This window comes from Leuciscus leuciscus (genome assembly GCF_965113295.1).
Source record: "Leuciscus leuciscus genome assembly, chromosome: 2".
Classification (NCBI taxonomy): Eukaryota; Metazoa; Chordata; class Actinopteri; order Cypriniformes; family Leuciscidae; genus Leuciscus; species Leuciscus leuciscus.
The window spans coordinates 7,483,054-7,504,829 of record NC_138726.1 but is presented as its reverse complement, the minus strand read 5'-3'; the positions used below and the strand labels follow the sequence as shown (position 1 = coordinate 7,504,829).

The following is a 21,776-nucleotide window of genomic DNA, read 5'->3' as shown; positions in this document are numbered from 1 at the left end:
TTGATCCTGGGGGTACCTGGGACACACAGAGACTAACGCGGGTCGGGCAGATATTTACCGCCACTATCCTCGGGCCAGGCCCCTTATCAAGCATTTGTGTTTTTTAAATCATTACTTTATTTTCCTACCTGGGTGGGGAGAAAGCTATGCCATGATCAGAAATATTATATATATTTTTAGCAAAGTAGGCCTAAGTAACAAATGTGTACAAAGTCAAGTCAAGTCATCTTCATTTATTTAGCGCTTTTAACAATGTAGATTGTTCCAAAGCAGCTTTACATTGATAATAGGAAATTAAAGTAAAGTGTTTTGTCTTTATAGCAGCTCTAGAATAAAGTTATTGTCCAGCTAAAGTTAGTTTGATTGATTCACTTCCGTCGCAACGATCATTAGTTATTAACTTAGGGGCCGCTAACATGACACCGTTTTAACAGAAAATTCTTAAGTTCTTTCTGCGCTAACTTCAAAAACGCGAACCAGCGAGAATGCTGATGGCGTGCACAAGCGTATTACGAGTTAAGTCTATAGGGATGTGCGTTTGAATATACTGTATGTGCGCTGGCGTGTAGTCCTTCCCTACAAATCAACCCTCAACATACTACTGGTCTGGCCTTAAAATTAATAATACAGAATTTTATCGCTTCCACGTAGCCACGCAAACCCGAATTATCCCGAAAACGCTTTATCTGTAGATAGGTAAAGGGAGGGGAGGGAGGCCTTCACAGGGAAGAGCCTAGTTGACATTTTAGGACTGCGCTGTCGACGTGTCCAAGCGCCGGTCCTTCATCAGATCTGGATACAGCCTGGATCCGGCGGACTGCGGTAAACCTCGGGATAAACAGAGAGAGACTAATATTAGCGTAGACGCCATTCTTCTTATGATGTAACGAGTACATCAGGATTTATGGGAAGTGTTCCCGGATCTGGCTGACCTAATCTATGCAGCCTAACATTGAATTATAAAAGTCTATAATGTGTTATGTGTATGCTAGGTCAAAGAGATGTGTTTTTAGTCTAGCTTTGAACTGACAGAGTGTGTCTGCTTCCCAGACAATGTTAGGAAGACTGTTCCAAAGTTTTGGTGCTGAATAGGAAAAGGATCTACCGCCAGCAGTTGATTTTGATATTCTAGGTATTATCAACTGGCCGGAATTTTGAGATGGCAATAGATGTGAAGGACTATAATGCGTTAAGAGCTCGCTCAAGTACTGTGGAGCTAAACCATTTAGTGCTTTGTAAGTAATCAGCAATATTTTAAAATTGATGCGATGTTTAATAGGCAGCCAGTGCAGTGTTGACAGAACCGGGCTAATATGGTCATACTTCCTGGTTCTGGTAATAACTCGAGCTGCTGCGTTTTGGACTAGCTGTAGTTTGTTTATTAAGCGTGCAGGGCAACCACCCACTAGACTAGAGCATTACAATAATCCAGCCTTGAGGTCATGAACGCATGAACTAATTGTTCCGCATTTGTCAATGAGAGCATATGGCGTAATTTAGATATATTTTTAAGATGGAAAAATGCGGTTTTACAGATACTAGACACGTGACTTTCAAATGAAAGATTGGTATCAAAGAGCACACCCAGGTTCCTAACCGACGACGAAGACTTAACAGAGCAGCCATCAAGTGTTAGACAGTATTCTAGATTATTACGTGTGGGAGTTTTTGGTCCAATAATTAGAATCTCATTTTTTTCAGAATTTAGAAGTAGGAAATTACTAGTCATCCAATTTTTTATATTAGCTATGCATTCCGTTAATTTTGTGAATTGGTAAGTTTCGTTAGGTTTTGAAGAAATATACAGCTGAGTATCGTCAGCATAACAATGGAAGCTAATTCCATGTTTCCTAATGATATCTCCTAATGGTAGCATGTACAGAGTGAAAAGCAACGGTCCTAGTACTGAGCCTTGTGGTACGCCATACTGAACTTGTGATCGATAAGACATCTCTTCATTTACTGCTACAAACTGATAACGGTCAGATAAGTATGATTTAAACCATGCTAGTGCAATTCCACTAATGCCAACATAATGTTTGAGTCTATATAAAAGAATGTTGTGGTCAATAGTGTCAAATGCAGCACTAAGATCAAGTAACACTAATAGAGAGATACAACCACGATCGGATGATAAGAGCAAATCATTTGTGACTCTAACGAGAGCTGTCTCGGTACTATGGTGCGGTCTAAATCCGGACTGAAAATCCTCACAGATATAATTTCTTTCAAGAAAGGAACACAATTGTGAGGATACTGTTTTTTCTAATATCTTTGACAGAAAAGGCAGATTCGAGATCGGCCTGTAATTGACTGGTTCTGTAGGATCAAGTTGCGTTTTTTTAACAAGTGGTTTAATCATAGCCAGCTTAAAGGTTTTTGGTACGTATCCTAGAGACAAAGACAAATTAATGATATTAAGAAGAGGATCTATGACCTCTGGGAGCATCTCTTTCAGTAGCTTAGTCGGTATAGGGTCTAACATACATGTTGTCGATTTAGATGAATTAACGAGTTTGCAAAATTCTTCCTCTCCTATAGCAATAAATGAATCAATTTTTTCCTCAGGGAGACTTAAAGGGATAGTTCACTTTGAAATTAAATTTTGGTATGTTTTAGCTTACCTCAAGGGCATCCAAGATGTAGGTGTCTTTTTTTCCGCAGTAGTTTCAATTTTGATATTTTTAGGTCAAACCGTTCTTGTCTGTCAGTCATATAATGCAGGTCTGTGGTCACTGTCTCAAAGAGCATGCACAGATTGTCCAAATTAAACAATTCCCCATCGTAAGTACACATTGATGACCTAAGACACGAAACGAGCGGTTTGTTTGAGAAAACGAACAGTATTTATATCGTTTTTACCTCTTGAACACAGCCACGTCCAAGTGATCTGAGGGCGCGCTGTGTGACGTGTGCGCAGACTGGTGCATAGATATATACACTAGATGTCGCCTTGGCTACGGTTTCTTTCCAATGAACTGCAGTAGCCAAGGCGACATCTAGTGTATATATCTATGCACCAGTCTGCGCAAACGTCACACAGCGCGCCCTCAGATCACTTGGACGTGGCTGTGTTCAAGAGGTAAAAACGATATAAATACTGTTCGTTTTCTCACACAAACCGCTCGTTTCGTGTCTTAGGTCATCAATGTGTACGTACGATGGGGAATTGTTTAATTTGGACAATGGGGAATTGTTTTAATTTGGACTCTGTGCATGCTCTTTGAGACAGTGACCACAGACCTGCATTATATGACTGACAGACAAGAACGGTTTGACCTAAAAATATCAAAATTGAAACTACTGCGGAAAAAAAGACACCTACATCTTGGATGCCCTTGAGGTAAGCTAAAACATACCAAAATTTAATTTCAAAGTGAACTATCCCTTTAAATGCACTCCCTGATGCGATACTGTAGTAGATGGTTGCATAATTTTGTCCCTGATATTATCAATCTTATAAGTGAAGAAGTTCATAAAGTCATTACTGCTGTGTTGCTTGGAAACTTCTGGGCTTGAAGCTTTCTTTTTAGTTAGTTTAGCCAATGTTTAAAATAAATACCTAGGATTATGTTTATTTTCTTCTAATAGGTTTGAAAAATAAGCAGATCTAGCAGCTTTTAAAGCCTCTCTATAAGTAATCGAGCTCTCCTTCCATGAAATCCGAAATACCTCTAGTTCTTCTAAGCTATCTGGGATGCTGAGATGATGAAACTGATTAGGAAGATTATTGATAAAGCAATCTTTAGTGGCAGAAGTGATCGATCTAACATATTTATAACACGGAGTCGGCTTTGCAGCTTTGGCTAAATGTAATTTACATGAGACTAGATAATGATCTGAGATGGCATTGCTCTGCTGCAGAATTTCAACGGCATCAACATCTATTCCATGTGATAATATTAGATATAGAGTATGATTACGACAATGAGTAGGTCCTGACACATGTTGTCTAACTCCAATTGAGTTTACAATGTCTTTAAATGGCAATCCCAATGCATCTTTTTCATTATCTATGTGTATATTAAAATCACCAACAATTAGTACTTTATCTGCAGTCAATATTAATTCTGATAGAAAGTCCGCAAATTCTTTGATAAAATCTTTATGGTGCCCTGGTGGCCTGTATACAGTAGCCAGCACTAATCTCAAACGTGATTTATCGTTTACACTATATATTTTTACATTAAGCACCAACACTTCAAAAGAAGTATATTTAAAACTAGATTTCTTAGTGGTTTTGAAAATATTACTATAAATTACAGCAACACCTCCCCCTTTGCGTTTCAGACGAGGTTCATGTTTATAACAGTAATCTTGCGGGGTGGACTCATTTAAAGTAATGTAATCGTTTGGTTTTAGCCAGGTTTCTGTCAAACACAGCACATCTAGGTTATTATCTGAAATCATATCATTAAAGGGATACTCCACCGTTTTTTCATATTAAACTATGTTATGCCCTTAACTAAGATGAGTTGATACATACCTCTCTCATCTCAGTGCGTGCACTTAATCGCTCTGGTGCGCGGTGACACTTTGATAGCACTTAGCTTAGCATATTAAACTATGTTATTCCCTTAACTAAGACGAGTTGATACATACCTCTCTCATCTCAGTGCGTGCACTTAATCGCTCTGGTGCGCGGTGACACTTTGATAGCACTTAGCTTAGCCCAGTATTTTCAATGGTATCTAACAGCAATGAATTTAGAAGTGACCAAACACATCAACGTTTTCCCTATTTAAAAACAGTTACACGAGTAGTTATACGACCAAGTAGGGTGACACAAAATAAAACGTGGCGCTTTTCTAAGCGGGTTAAAAAGGATAACTATAATGTATGGCGGAATAGCACTTTTGGGAGTACTTCGACTGCCCCAGGTCAGGTCTGCCCCAAAAACTTTTCCAATTGTCTATGAATTCTATATTATTACGCGGACACCAATTAGACAGCCAGCCATTGAGTGAACACAATCTACTAACTATCTCATCACTCCTGCGAACAGGAAGGGGGCCTTAGAATAATGATCTTAGAGAATTTACGATTAGCATTAGCCAGCACTTTTAAATTGGCTTTGATGTCAGGCGCTCTGGCTCCCGGCAAACATGTGACTATGGTGGCTGGTGTCTCTATTTTCACGCTCCGTGTGATCGAATCACCAATTACTAGGGCACAAGCAACAGAATTCTCAGTGGGTGTTTCAGTGAGCGGGGCAAATCGATTTGTTATGGTAATCGGAACGGAAGAGTTTTTTGATCCGCGACTAGAGCGATCCCTCACTGTCACCCATTTGCCTTGCTGCGCAGGCACTAATTCAGCCGGAACCACATCATGTAAAGAGTTCACTATGCTAGGCGCATCCAAAATAGTATCTAAAGCTCTAGCACTCTTACTATCCTCAATTAAAGTTTGGATGCGTGTCTCTAGTTCTGAAATCTTCTCCGTCAGCCTAACTGTCTCCTTGCATTTATCACATATAAATCCTATATTGCCGACAGAGAAGGCTATGCTAAACATGTGACATGAAGTGCAGGTGACAATAACAGGACAAGACATGACTCACCGTGTTTGTTGACTGATTCATACTCACCTGGGCTTTTTATGAACTCAAAGGCGCAGGCGCGCGAGAGAAAAGATAAATAAATAACTGAGCGCACGGGTGGCGCGTTAACAGGCTAGCGAATTACTAGCGTGTTGTGCTAATAATAACGGAAGCTAGCGATGTCAGGTAATTTGAGATGTTGGGTAAGCTGTATTTAGTAGTATAAACAACTAGAAATGATAGTAAATGATGGTTCAAAACAGAAAGAAATACGAGGCTAAGACGGAGCTTACAGCACCGAAGCAAACAAACTCACAGCAGGCAGCGAGGTAGACAGGAGCAATCGATCAGTGATGAGCAATCGATCAGTGAAAGCCTGATCTCCTTAGATGGAGATCAGGGGATGTATGGCCCCTCAACGGGTACCCGGGTGTCTCCCGGATAGGGTGCTGAAAACCACCACTGAAGCAAGAGCGCCCTCAACTAAGCACCTCTACGCTCAGATATGGAGGGTGTTCTCTGGCTGGTGCGCTGCACGGAGCCTGGACCCCTACTCTTGCGAGGTACCAAGTATACTCACCTTTTTACAAGAGCTCATGGACGCGGTGTCACACCCACTCCACGCTCAAAGTATATGTGGCAGCCATAACAGCATTCCAAGCTCTTGTGGCCGGACAATCACTGGGAAGAAGCGACCTCGTCATCCGCTTCCTTAAATAGCACTTTTGGGAGTACTTCGACTCGGCGCAGTAAAAAGTCACGCCTGATCCTCTTCCTCTCACTTCTGTCAATAGTGGGAGAGGAAGAGGATCAGGCGTGACTTTTTACTGCGCCGAGTCGAAGTACTCCCAAAAGTGCTATTAAGGAAGCGGATGACGAGGTCGCTTCTTCCCAGTGATTGTCCGGCCACAAGAGCTTGGAATGCTGTTATGGCTGCCACATATACTTTGAGCGTGGAGTGGGTGTGACCCGTGTCCATGAGCTCTTGTAAAAAGGTGAGTATACTTGGTACCTCGCAAGAGTAGGGATCCAGGCTCCGTGCAGCGCACCAGCCAGAGAACACCCTCCATATCTGAGCGTAGAGGCGCTTAGTTGAGGGCGCTCTTGGGTACCCGGGTGTCTCCCGGATAGGGTGCTGAAAACCACCACTGAAGCAAGAGCGCCCTCAACTAAGCGCCTCTACGCTCAGATATGGAGGGTGTTCTCTGGCTGGTGCGCTGCACGGAGCCTGGACCCCTACTCTTGCGAGGTACCAAGTATACTCACCTTTTTACAAGAGCTCATGGACGCGGTGTCACACCCACTCCACGCTCAAAGTATATGTGGCAGCCATAACAGCATTCCAAGCTCTTGTGGCCGGACAATCACTGGGAAGAAGCGACCTCGTCATCCGCTTCCTTAAATAGCACTTTTGGGAGTACTTCGACTCGACGCAGTAAAAAGTCACGCCTGATCCTCTTCCTCTCACTTCTGTCAATAGTGGGAGAGGAAGAGGATCAGGCGTGACTTTTTACTGCGCCGAGTCGAAGTACTCCCAAAAGTGCTATTAAGGAAGCGGATGACGAGGTCGCTTCTTCCCAGTGATTGTACGGCCACAAGAGCTTGGAATGCTGTTATGGCTGCCACATATACTTTGAGCGTGGAGTGGGTGTGACCCGTGTCCATGAGCTCTTGTAAAAAGGTTAGTGTACTTGGTACCTCGCAAGAGTAGGGATCCAGGCTCCGTGCAGCGCACCAGCCAGAGAACACCCTCCATATCTGAGCGTAGAGGCGCTTAGTTGAGGGCGCTCTTGCTTCAGTGGTGGTTTTCAGCACCCTATCCGGGAGACACCCGGGTACCCGTTGAGGGGCCATACATCCCCTGATCTCCATCTAAGGAGATCAGGCTTTCACTGATCGATTGCTCATCACTGATCGATTGCTCCTGTCTACCTCGCTGCCTGCTGTGAGTTTGTTTGCTTCGGTGCTGTAAGCTCCGTCTTAGCCTCGTATTTCTTTCTGTTTTGAACCATCATTTACTATCATTTCTAGTTGTTTATACTACTAAATACAGCTTACCCAACATCTCAAATTAACCTGACATCGCTAGCTTCCGTTATTATTAGCACAACACGCTAGTAATTCGCTAGCCTGTTAACGCGCCACCCGTGCGCTCAGTTATTTATTTATCTTTTCTCTCGCGCGCCTGCGCCTTTGAGTTCATAAAAAGCCCAGGTGAGTAAGAATCAGTCAACAAACACGGTGAGTCATGTCTTGTCCTGTTATTGTCACCTGCACTTCATGTCACATGTTTAGCATAGCCTTCTCTGTCGGCAATATAGGATTTATATGTGATAAATGCAAGGAGACAGTTAGGCTGACGGAGAAGATTTCAGAACTAGAGACACGCATCCAAACTTTAATTGAGGATAGTAAGAGTGCTAGAGCTTTAGATACTATTTTGGATGCGCCTAGCATAGTGAACTCTTTACATGATGTGGTTCCGGCTGAATTAGTGCCTGCGCAGCAAGGCAAATGGGTGACAGTGAGGGATCGCTCTAGTCGCGGATCAAAAAACTCTTCCGTTCCGATTACCATAACAAATCGATTTGCCCCGCTCACTGAAACACCCACTGAGAATTCTGTTGCTTGTGCCCTAGTAATTGGTGATTCGATCACACGGAGCGTGAAAATAGAGACACCAGCCACCATAGTCACATGTTTGCCGGGAGCCAGAGCGCCTGACATCAAAGCAAATTTAAAAGTGCTGGCTAATGCTAATCGTAAATTCTCTAAGATCATTATTCTAAGGCCCCCTTCCTGTTCGCAGGAGTGATGAGATAGTTAGTAGATTGTGTTCACTCAATGGCTGGCTGTCTAATTGGTGTCCGCGTAATAATATAGAATTCATAGACAATTGGAAAAGTTTTTGGGGCAGACCTGACCTGGGGCAGTCGAAGTACTCCCAAAAGTGCTATTCCGCCATACATTATAGTTATCCTTTTTAACCCGCTTAGAAAAGCGCCACGTTTTATTTTGTGTCACCCTACTTGGTCGTATAACTACTCGTGTAACTGTTTTTAAATAGGGAAAACGTTGATGTCTTTGGTCACTTCTAAATTCATTGCTGTTAGATACCATTGAATATACTGGGCTAAGCTAAGTGCTATCAAAGTGTCACCGCGCACCAGAGCGATTAAGTGCACGCACTGAGATGAGAGAGGTATGTATCAACTCGTCTTAGTTAAGGGAATAACATAGTTTAATATGAAAAAACGGTGGAGTATCTCTTTAATGATATGATTTCAGATAATAACCTAGATGTGCTGTGTTTGACAGAAACCTGGCTAAAACCAAACGATTACATTACTTTAAATGAGTCCACCCCGCAAGATTACTGTTATAAACATGAACCTCGTCTGAAACGCAAAGGGGGAGGTGTTGCTGTAATTTATAGTAATATTTTCAAAACCACTAAGAAATCTAGTTTTAAATATACTTCTTTTGAAGTGTTGGTGCTTAATGTAAAAATATATAGTGTAAACGATAAATCACGTTTGAGATTTGTGCTGGCTACTGTATACAGGCCACCAGGGCACCATAAAGATTTTATCAAAGAATTTGCGGACTTTCTATCAGAATTAATATTGACTGCAGATAAAGTACTTTTATCTAACAATCACTAACAATTGTTGGTGATTTTAATATACACATAGATAATGAAAAAGATGCATTGGGATTGCCATTTAAAGACATTGTAAACTCAATTGGAGTTAGACAACATGTGTCAGGACCTACTCATTGTCGTAATCATACTCTATATCTAATATTATCACATGGAATAGATGTTGATGCCGTTGAAATTCTGCAGCAGAGCAATGCCATCTCAGATCATTATCTAGTCTCATGTAAATTACATTTAGCCAAAGCTGCAAAGCCGACTCCGTGTTATAAATATGTTAGATCGATCACTTCTGCCACTAAAGATTGCTTTATCAATAATCTTCCTAATAAGTTTCATCATCTCAGCATCCCAGATAGCTTAGAAGAACTTGATATTGCAACAGAAACTTTTAACTCTCTCTTTTCCAGCACTTTAGACACAGTTGCTCCGTTGCGCTTAAAGAAGATTAAATAAAATAGTCCAACGCCGTGGTACAACGAGCACACTCAGACCCTTAAGAGAGCAGTCAGAAAAATGGAGCACAACTGGAAGAAAACAAAACTAGAGGTATTTCGGATTTCATGGAAGGAGAGCTCGATTACTTATAGAGAGGCTTTAAAAGCTGCTAGATCTGCTTATTTTTCAAACCTATTAGAAGAAAATAAACATAATCCTAGGTATTTATTTGAAACATTGGCTAAACTAACTAAAAAGAAAGCTTCAAGCCCAGAAGTTTCCAAGCAACACAGCAGTAATGACTTTATGAACTTCTTCACTTATAAGATTGATAATATCAGGGACAAAATTATGCAACCATCTACTACAGTATCGCATTAGGGAGTGCATTTAAAGGGATAGTTCACTTTGAAATTAAATTTTGGTATGTTTCAGCTTACCTCAAGGGCATCCAAGATGTAGGTGTCTTTTTTTCCGCAGTAGTTTCAATTTTGACATTTTTAGGTCAAACCGTTCTTGTCTGTCAGTCAGATAATGCAGGTCTGTGGTCACTGTCTCAAAGAGCATGCACAAAGTCCAAATTAAAACAATTCCCCATCGTCCAAATTAAACAATTCCCCATCGTAAATACACATTGATGACCTAAGACACGAAACGAGCGGTTTGTGTGAGAAAACGAACAGTATTTATATCGTTTTTACCTCTTGAACACAGCCACGTCCAAGTGATCTGAGGGCGCGCTGTGTGACGTGTGCGCAGACTGGTGCATAGATATATACACTAGATGTCGCCTTGGCTACGGTTTCTTTCCAATGAACTGCAGTAGCCAAGGCGACATCTAGTGTATATATCTATGCACCAGTCTGCGCAAACGTCACACAGCGCGCCCTCAGATCACTTGGACGTGGCTGTGTTCAAGAGGTAAAAACGATATAAATACTGTTCGTTTTCTCACACAAACCGCTCGTTTCGTGTCTTAGGTCATCAATGTGTACTTACGATGGGGAATTGTTTAATTTGGACAATGGGGAATTGTTTTAATTTGGACTCTGTGCATGCTCTTTGAGACAGTGACCACAGACCTGCATTATATGACTGACAGACAAGAACGGTTTGACCTAAAAATATCAAAATTGAAACTACTGCGGAAAAAAAGACACCTACATCTTGGATGCCCTTGAGGTAAGCTAAAACATACCAAAATTTAATTTCAAAGTGAACTATCCCTTTAAGTCTCCCTGAGGAAAAAATTGATTCATTTATTGCTATAGGAGAGGAAGAATTTTGCAAACTCGTTAATTCATCTAAATCGACAACATGTATGTTAGACCCTATACCAACTAAGCTACTGAAAGAGATGCTCCCAGAGGTCATAGATCCTCTTCTTAATATCATTAATTCGTCTTTGTCTCTAGGATACGTACCAAAAACCTTTAAGCTGGCTATGATTAAACCACTTAAAAAACCGCAACTTGATCCTACAGAATTAGTCAATTACAGGCCGATCTCGAATCTGCCTTTTCTGTCAAAGATATTAGAAAAAACAGTATCCTCACAATTGTGTTCCTTTCTTGAAAGAAATTATATCTGTGAGGATTTTCAGTCCGGATTTAGACCGTACCATAGTACCGAGACAGCTCTCGTTAGAGTCACAAATGATTTGCTCTTATCATCCGATCGTGGTTGTATCTCTCTATTAGTGTTACTTGATCTTAGTGCTGCATTTGACACTATTGACCACAACATTCTTTTATATAGACTCAAACATTATGTTGGCATTAGTGGAATTGCACTAGCATGGTTTAAATCATACTTATCTGACCGTTATCAGTTTGTAGCAGTAAATGAAGAGATGTCTTATCGATCACAAGTTCAGTATGGCGTACCACAAGGCTCAGTACTAGGACCGTTGCTTTTCACTCTGTACATGCTACCATTAGGAGATATCATTAGGAAACATGGAATTAGCTTCCACTGTTATGCTGACGATACTCAGCTGTATATTTCTTCAAAACCTAACGAAACTTACCAATTCACAAAATTAACGGAATGCATAGCTAATATAAAAAATTGGATGACTAGTAATTTCCTACTTCTAAATTCTGAAAAAACTGAGATTCTAATTATTGGACCAAAAACTCCCACACGTAATAATCTAGAATACTGTCTAACACTTGATGGCTGCTCTGTTAAGTCTTTGTCGTTGGTTAGGAACCTGGGTGTGCTCTTTGATACCAATCTTTCATTTGAAAGTCACGTGTCTAGTATCTGTAAAACCGCATTTTTCCATCTTAAAAATATATCTAAATTACGCCATATGCTCTCATTGACAAATGCGGAACAATTAGTTCATGCGTTCATGACCTCAAGGCTGGATTATTGTAATGCTCTACTGGGTGGTTGCCCTGCACGCTTAATAAACAAACTACAGCTAGTCCAAAACGCAGCAGCTCGAGTTCTTACCAGAACCAGGAAGTATGACCATATTAGCCCGGTTCTGTCAACACTGCACTGGCTGCCTATTAAACATCGCATCAATTTTAAAATATTGCTGATTACTTACAAAGCACTAAATGGTTTAGCTCCGCAGTACTTGAGTGAGCTCTTAACGCATTATAGTCCTTCACGCCTATTGCGATCTCAAAATTCCAGCCAGTTAATAATACCAAGAATATCAAAATCGACTGCTGGCGGTAGATCCTTTTCCTATTTAGCACCAAAACTTTGGAACAGTCTTCTTAACATTGTCCGGGAAGCAGACACAATCTGTCAGTTCAAAGCTAGATTAAAGACACATCTCTTTGACCTAGCATTCACATAATACATTATAGACTTCTATAATTCAATGTTAGGCTGCATAGATTAGGTCACCTGGAACCGGGAACACTTCCCATAAATCCTGATGTACTCGTTACATCATAATAAGAATGGCACCTACGCTAATTTTAGTGTCTTTGTTTATCCCGAGGTTTTCGCCTGGACCCGATGACAAAATATCTTCCTTTCTGTTCAGCAGAAGAAAGAAATTCATAAAGGATTGAAACAACATGAGGGTGAGTATATGATGACAGAATTTTCATTTTAAAGTGGAGTATCCCTTTAAAGCGATGTCAAATCAGATTTATAACTGCAAGTAATAACAAAAAGAATAGAACATAGAAAATAACAGATGGCAGAAATAACATGAACCAAAGTAATAATGACTCACTGTCATCCAGATCAAAACTGGAGAGATCTGGCACAGGCGGCAACTCTTGATCCTGGAGGGACCTGGGACACACAGACACTCCAGATCTTCACAGACCTGGCCTGGCAGACACACCAACTCAGGTTCAGCAGGATCTACCTCAGGCGACCTTGAGTGTCCAGAAAGGCGTCAAATAAATCAAATGTATTATTATTATTATTATTAACATGGAGCTTGAAGATGTAAAGAAAAAAAGAAAAACAGGAGAATTAACTTTGAGCAAGTTTGGCTTTGTCGAATGCATTAAACCAGTCAAGTGTTTTTTTACGTTTCTTCATTCGGATCCATTTGCGATGTAAAAAAAAAAAAGACTTGCATCACAAACAATAAGTGTAGGCTATTGTGATTGTCAAAACATTTGGTAGCCTAACTAAACATAATTTTATTAAGTTTAGAGACAGCATGGTGCAATAATTGGTATAGGCTACTGCTTGTATTATTGCTTGATACAAATTTTACAATTTCAAATTAATTCTTGTGGTTTTATTCCGATCGATTAAATTTGGACACGTATTAGGTACAGTAGATACATGTAAATTTTTCTAGCCAACTTACGTGCTATGGTCATTAAATGGCTTTCCTGAGGTAATTGTAACGTTATGTGACGTAGCTTACTCCAGCTATTTTATTGACCTCTTTCCACGGTTGAAAAATACTAATTGGTCGATATTATGTATGAGGCATATACATTTCAGTAAGTTGTACTGTATCTTTCAACATACCTATTGATCATTCGTGTTTATTTACTATTAACTAGTAGGCTAGTAAAGAGAGATGATCGGTTCACATGCCGCTTGAACTGAGGCGGTACAGCGATCTGTCACATTTAAAAGCGGCAAAACGGTAGCCTATTCATTGTTTGAATTTGGTAATAAAATTGACAGAATCTGAGAGCTGAGAATTTGTGTCATATCAAAAGTAACCTGCTCTGTCTTTTCTGTTGTGTCCTCTTTAGTTCGCAATTTTTCTCTGTGTGAGAAAATGGATGTGTGGCTGTGAGAGCGTGTGAAAAGGGCCAATGGCGTGAGTCTCACGCTAAACGCTTGAGAGTTGGCAGCTCTGATATAGCATGCTAATATATGAGACTGAACTCCAGCAGCAGCTGTTTGTGACTGAACACATCTGTGCAGATCAGGTGAGGAACCAACAGGAGTAGAGATGGAAAAATTAAACTAACAAGAGAAATATCATGCTGAAATGAATCATAGGTTAGCAGAGTATGATCTTAGAACACAGCATGTTAAAAAGAAAAGAATAATAAAACAGAATAAAAGCCACCCAGAGCAAGACGTTTTTAAAACAGGAAACGCAGCAAACCATATAAACCAAGAATAGGGGATCAGAAAAAATATCATACATTTCAGGGTAGTCAGAGTGGTCCTAGCCGCTGGAAAAAGAATAAACAGAGCCCAGGTAATAATGACTCACCGTTTTGCATCTCGGATAGGCATTGGCTGGGATTTGCCAAGATACTGGACACTGTTCGGGTCGTATCATTGGAAGATCTTCTTTACAGCCTTACAAAATCTCCGGAAAAAGGCACGCACTGCTTTCTTCTTCCTTCCTTTAGTTTTTTCTAAAATGAAGAAAAACGATTAGCAAATTATTAGAAACATCTCTGTGAATGACTATTAAAGCTGCACGTACTAATCAATACAATTAAAGATGAAAATAGTACAACAAATATAATTTTCAGAATTTTAAGCAGTTACTTAAAGTGATGTCAAATCAGATTTATAACCGAAAGTAACAGAGAAAATAACAGATGGCATAAATAACATGAACCAAAGCAATAATGACTCACTGTCAACAAACATTGATTCGAAACATCTTTTTTTTTAGCACAGATTACAGCTGAATGATTCACTAGTAAAACTGTCCTAAGCTGCTTTATGCTGCTAGTTCATATGAAAAATGAGCAGGTTTTGCATTTAAGTTCATGTTCCTGCTGAGTCAATTTCCAAGAACACTAGAGAGATTACAATCCTGATATGCAGTTACATAGAAGTCACACAGTTATTATCTTCTATTTAATATCTGTATTTATGTCCATTTATATAAACACAGGGCTGCCAACTATTGATTTTAGCTTGGAGTGAGAATTGTGTGTGTGTGGGGGGGGTATTCTTGTGGTTTTATTCCGATCTTGATTCAATTTGGATACACATTAGGTACAGTAGATGTTAATTTTTCTCAAGAAAGAAAATCTCACCTAATGCTGTAAACATAGGCTACAGAGAGCCCAGTCAGCTGGTATAATTAAAGGTTAAAAATAACAACTCATATTAAATATAGGCGTCTGCATTTTTTTATTACAACAACAACTTTATAATATTTGAATGATATAGTACGTCTCACTTATTTCCGGTTATGTTTACTTTCAATGTACTGTGGTCAATGAGTTGAACAAACGCCACCTAAAATGATTGTCCCATAAAACAGTGATAATCTGCATTCTCGTGTATGTAAGTGCGCTGAACTCTCTAACCGGAAACTCCTGATATACGAACTAGAACGCGAAAGTAGTTGTGCAAGTAATCCATTGACATGCTACATGTAAATTATATTATTTGTATTGTCCTGTAAAAATAATGCAGTTCATTTATTCAAACTATTAAGCATTTATGAGCAAGAAACGAATGCGTAAACGGCAATCTCATCGTTTTGATTTCAGCAAATAAGTTTGAGCAAATGCAGATGTGATTAATATTCATGAACCTGGTAGCTCATCAATCCTTAGTGTGGTTTATATTGTTATTAGTAGCAGAATTCGTAGTAGTATTATTATCTTATCAGTATTATTGTTCGTTTTTTTGTTTTTTTTACAGAAACACTGACCGACAATGTCTTAAGCAATGCCAGTCCTAATTTCAGTTAAAATGACAAATATGCATTCTTAAGTTCTCATTCATACTGTTACCAAGTGTGAGTTGAGTGAGAAGTCACCCAGTAATCGTGTCCCACTTTTATTTCTGCATACATGTGAGTTTTGATTTGTATTAATGTCCTAAGTTACCTGGTTTGTTCTGCGCAGGTGCATCTGCTGGGATGCTGCACGGTTCACAATACAAAGCAGTGCTGGCCAAATGATAAGCATCATTGTAACCGAGCTTTGATTCAGCATTGTAATCGATCGTTGATAAAGCATCGTAATTGATCGTTGATTCAGCATTGTAATCGATCGTTGATAAAGCATCGTAATCGATCGTTGGCTCATTCTCAAGCTCATCTGTGGCTGGAGTCGGCTCCTGTCTGGGTGTTTGTGGACTCTGCTGTGATAACACAGCAGCACTGGTCGATGGTTGAGCGTAATCAAGCATTAGCATACTATCAAGCGCACTGCTGCTCTCCTTCTCCTCAGGCAAGTACTCTAATGCGTCCACGAACACATCGCTGCTGTTGCTCTCCCTCTCCACAGGTAAGTACTCGTTTAAACTAATACAATGAGACCTGGACAGAAGATCGCAAAGAAAGAGCATAGGTTATTGTATTGCCCAAACTTCTCTCCTTGTTCATATATGCATCCCCCCTCTCCCTACTCCCTTCCCCGATTCAAGTCACTAAAAGTTCACTGAGAATGTCTATATATTATATCACATATGATGTAACTTGTGAATCTATTGTTTTTCCTTTTCATGTTTGGTATCATTTTAAATGTCGTAGTGCGATTGGTAAAATGGTCTTAATTTCATTGCAGTCATCTGTATTACGATAAAGATTGAAAACTCAGGAGAATCCTGTTCTCCTCTTTGGGCGGTGTCTCTTCACGATATCTGATAATTCTCCCCTCTCCCCCGAAACCAGGTGTTACCCCCGGGGTACATGAATTGACCCAAAACAACAACAAAAAAATATATATATTTGTACAAGCCTTTTGTTCTGGTCTGGGTATATAATGATAAGTGGCAGAGCAGTCTTTGGAAACCTGTAACTCTAATGTGCGGTTTTAAAGAACCTCTATAAAGCCAAAACAATCTCTGTTACCTTAAATTATACGTTTATCTCGGTAAAGCTGCTTTGAAACAATCTACATTGTTAAAAGCGCTATATAAATGAAGATGACTTGACTTGTAACCAGTAAAACCCCCATACAGTGCTGTGTCAGGAATGCATTGCTTACTCTTCAGAGTCATCTTTGAGTAATTGATGTCATGTATTTATTATTTCTGAATTGGCTTTTAATCATTTACTTGTGTAATTGGCATGATACATTTTTACCTGACAAATAAAATGTTATATTTGAATTATTCTGCATTATTCTGAAATCATTATTTCTAGTAGATTAATGGTGTTTTGCAAATCTCCTCCAGGATAGATCAAACCGAAGGCACTAATGAATGGAGCATGGAGCACATCATTAGGGAGACCTTCTGATTTTTATGGATTCAATTTGAAATGTAATATGCAAAATGACAATGCAATGTGTAAAATGACAATGCATTTCTGTATTTAAATTTACATTTTCCATTACATTTGTGCAACGTTTGGTGCAAAATGAAAATTCAATTATATAATTTAAATCTGCATATTAAACATATTACTAGTTTTAATATGTAAATTGAATACATATTTTAACACTTTATAAGTTACAAAATTAAAATGAAATTGTATTACAGAAATGATTAGATAAGTTTAACATGTTCAAGCAAAAACTGTAGCAAAATGATCATTTAAATGTTATTTTTCTTAATTGCATTTACACTCACAGTTAAGACACTTGCGATTGCATTTTCATTAAATGTCCCGCAATGAATGTAGCAAAATTCAGTGTGCAAATTGAAAATGCATTCCAATTTGGGGTCAGACTCAGTAATATTCTTTCTTTCTTTTTTTAAAAGAAATTAATAGGCTATTATTATGGGGAAACAATTTTTTTTAAATTGTTTGGTTATTCCTTCCTGCCGTCGAGCCATTATACTCACTGAAATAACTATAGATTAGATTAGATTCAACTTTATTGTCATTACACAAGTACGGGTACAAGGCAACGAAATGCAGTTTAGGTCTAACCAGAAGTGCAATAGCAGCAAGTGCAGGATATACAGTGGTTCCATAAGTGCAGAACATGGATATGTACTGAATAAATATAGAGTTGAATACTATTATAAACAAAAATTTACAGATAGATTTGTCCTATGAATATAATATACAGATAACTATTACTGTGAACAGAATTTACAGCTAGATATGTACTGAATATAATATACAGATGGCTATTACTATAAACAGAATTTTTACAGATAGATATGTACTGAATATAATATACAGATGACTGTTACTATAAACAGAATTTTACAGATAGATATGTACTATGAATATATATACAGATGGCTGTTACTATAAACAGAATGTGAGCATAATATACAGATGGCTATTACTATAAACAGAATTTTACAAATAGATATATGTAACGTTATAAGTTAGGCTAAAATGAGCAGTATAACAATGGATTTAAAGTGGTGCAAATAAAGTTTGGACAGAAGCTATCCGAGTGAAAGTGCAGTGGAAAGTAATTGCATATTACAGTTAAAGTACGGTATTGCAAATGTATATGTAAACAGTTGGTACTGTAAATAAACAGTCGGCAGTGCAAATTGAGCATATTCCAGTCAAGGTAGTAGTGCAAGATGCATATGTAAACATGTAAACATATGTATATTTGGCTCGAGAGCATCGGTTCGCGAGCAGACTGTGGAATACCTGCGTTTACACTAACGTTAGAGCATTTTCATTTTAAAACGCATAACTTTTGCTACGGTTAAAGTCACGTCTGCCGTCCACACACACTACTCCGGAGTTTTAGACGCTCGTCCGAAGCAAGACACACTTTTGATTAATTTTGAAAAAGAGCAGGGGCTCATCGAGCACCCAAAAAAGCGCTGAAAAGACATTCACGTCAGTTACCTTGGTTCACACCGTTGGACGCTGTCCTTGGGCAGGGTCCGGGGCTTTACTTTCAAAAACACGTAGTCTGTACTCTCCATCTCTGAGACTGCGTTTTCAAAATGCATTTCACTACTGTGTCAAAAGAGTGTTTGCACTACAAAAGTATCAAATTCTGATAATCGCTGGACTGACCTTCTCTCTGCCTGTGACGTAATAAACAGAACTGTCTGGCGCGCCTGTGACGTCACATGGCCGTCAAGCGCGAAGCCGCTGCTTACAATTTTTCTCGATTGTTTACACTCAAATTCTGGTACTTGAGACACAATGACCACAATATGTAACTCATTCACCATCCCCCTGAACCAATTCTGCTAAACTACAAGCACAATTCCTGCTTTACACTCAAATTGCAGTTCTAAAACACACTTTTTTCAAAACACTACACACAATTCTCTGCTTTTGGCACAATTTTCATGCAGAAAATCTCTTGTTTTCACAAGGAACACACTGCCATTCAAATATGCACACTGACTCATCACACTGACAAATCACATGGGCAACAGGTCAGCTCTTCAATGGAGCAATGGATGCCAACATTGGATTTGTTTTTGTTTTTTACTGTAACTGTATACATTCAATTCTTCTGTTGTTTTGTATGTAGACCACTGTATGTATAACTTTGTGTTGGTTGGGATGTACACTGTGTACATTGTTTTTGTGGGAAAAATAAAATATATTTTTTACCATGTATTTGTGTGTTCTGAGTATAAAAACAATATTCTCAAATATTTTACAGCACACTTATGTATGTACTGTCTGTAGCAAGTGAACACTGAACAAAAAAAAGGCCTAAGTCATTATGATGAATGGAGAAGAAGTGTTTTCCATTCATCATAGTGTTTTACATTGAGCACATCAGTGTTCAACTGGTTCTTATAAATGTCTATTCATATGATGGTTTGTGTGTGTCATTTGAAAACAAAATGCCATTTTGATAAGAAATAACATTGTTTTGAATGTAAAGTTTAATTTTGCAGGAGAATTTAGGGGTTTTGGTGTGTGTGTTTTTTGATTTGTGTGTAGAGTTCTGAGAATATGAGGCATGCTTTCAGAAAATGTGTGTAAACAATCGAGAAAAACTGTAACATTATTAACAACACAATTTTTAAACCACAAAATAACAAGTAAATTATATTTACTGTAGGCTATATGATTAAAAGAAAAACATCATTCTCTTTCACACACACAAACTCTCTTTCAGTCTCTTTAACACTAAATAAATTCCTTTTGCAAATGTCAAGTCACCATTAAATATATAGCGCTATAGTAATGACTGTTTCAAAGCAGCTTTACAGGGATAAACAGGAAAATGATCAATTATGCAAACAGAGTTCAATTTGGCTGTAAATCTGCTCTAAAAATAAAATAGTGTCATTGTTCTGCTGAATTCACTTCAGTGTTGATTCAGTTCTGTTCAATCACTGTATAAAGTATATCAATTCTAAAAAGGGTTAATTTTCATTATTAATATTATTAAGCAGCTACAGAAAACAGTGATGTCATCATCCAGGGCTGCGTTTCCCAAAAGCATCGTAAAAACGATCGTACGACTGATCTTACAGTAATATTACGGTCTGTTTCCCAAAAGCATTGTAATTTAAGTAGCACTTGAAAATCATTGTAGATCTACGAGTGCTCTGGAGTAATCGTGAATCTCTAAGTGCATCATAAGAAGACAGAGTTATGAGGTCACCTGCAGGACAACCGGCAGATTACACCTTTATTCAAGTGCAATGTGATTTGTGATTTGCCAGTCCATTTGTTAAAATTAGGGTAGTTAATGTGTTAACTAACATTAACAATTATAATCACTTATAAATGATTAAATACAAAATGAATAGTAGTTATTAAAATTAATGTGGTTTGTAATTGGTAAAATGTGCCTGAGTTTTGTACATGTAGGCCTACTTACTGTAGTCATAACAGTAAATGATGCACAATCACATGAAACTAACCTTACACCACAACCTATTCATAATCCTAATCCCATATAAGTGCATATTGTTAATTAATATTACCCAGAATTAAAATGTGTAATTATACTGTAACACTGACACCTTAAAATAAAGTGTAACCCAAATTTGTTTTTCCTAAATTCCCTGAGACAACTGATCACTATGGAAGCCAGTTTTCAATAATGACAGACAGTTGAAACGATTAAATCAAAATGACGACATTAAAGGTCAAAATTATGAGATACTAAGTCAGATACTCACTAATGATCAGTTTGTCTCATAATTTCTCATAATCTCCACACAAGAAAACAAACAAACATGCATAGCCTACTATTTGCATGATATATTTGCAAGTTTAAAATACCTTCATTCGACTTTTTGTCATAATTATGACTTTTACTTAGTATCTCTTAATTTAAACCCTTTGTAATAATTGACTTTCTATCTCATAATTTGTTTACTTTTTGTCACAATTATGACTTATCTAATCATTTTGACATTTAATGTCCTAATAAAAATAAAAAATCTCATAATTGTGACTTTTTAATCTCATAGTTTTTCTCATTAATCTCATTATAATTTACCAAAGCATGATTTTTTTTCTTGTGTAGAGATTATGAGAAATTATGAGATAAACTGATCATTAGTGATCAGTTTATCTTATAATTTTGACTTTTGCAGAATCATTATGATTTATCAAAGCATGATTTCCTATGATTTTTTAATGTCATAATTATGACTTGTATCTCATAAGTTTGACTTTTTGTCATAATTCTGACTTTTACTTAGTATATCTTAATTTCAGCTTCAATGGATCAATGGGGGTCAGTAACCCAGGGCCTCTGAATGCATTGAAGAGGTATAAATGTTTTTTTGTTTTGTTTTTCCAGATAGCCTAATATTCTTTATGTGGTTACAACCAAAATAACTGGCTTCATGTTGAAAAAATGTATAATTTCATCTAACTGTATCAACCTGACAAATTAA

At 38.3% G+C, this 21,776-nt stretch overlaps 1 long non-coding RNA gene across 1 annotated transcript; it reads right to left on the bottom strand.

The window, feature by feature from the left end:
• Window positions 1-12,343: 12,343 nt before the first annotated feature.
• Window positions 12,344-16,038, bottom strand: LOC309488784. Its single transcript, XR_014202271.1, has 4 exons — window positions 15,905-16,038; window positions 14,317-14,464; window positions 12,850-12,997; window positions 12,344-12,646 (listed from the first exon to the last, which is right to left on the bottom strand). It is a non-coding gene; the product is annotated as an uncharacterized lncRNA (long non-coding RNA).
• Between the last annotated feature and the right edge of the window lie 5,738 nt (window positions 16,039-21,776).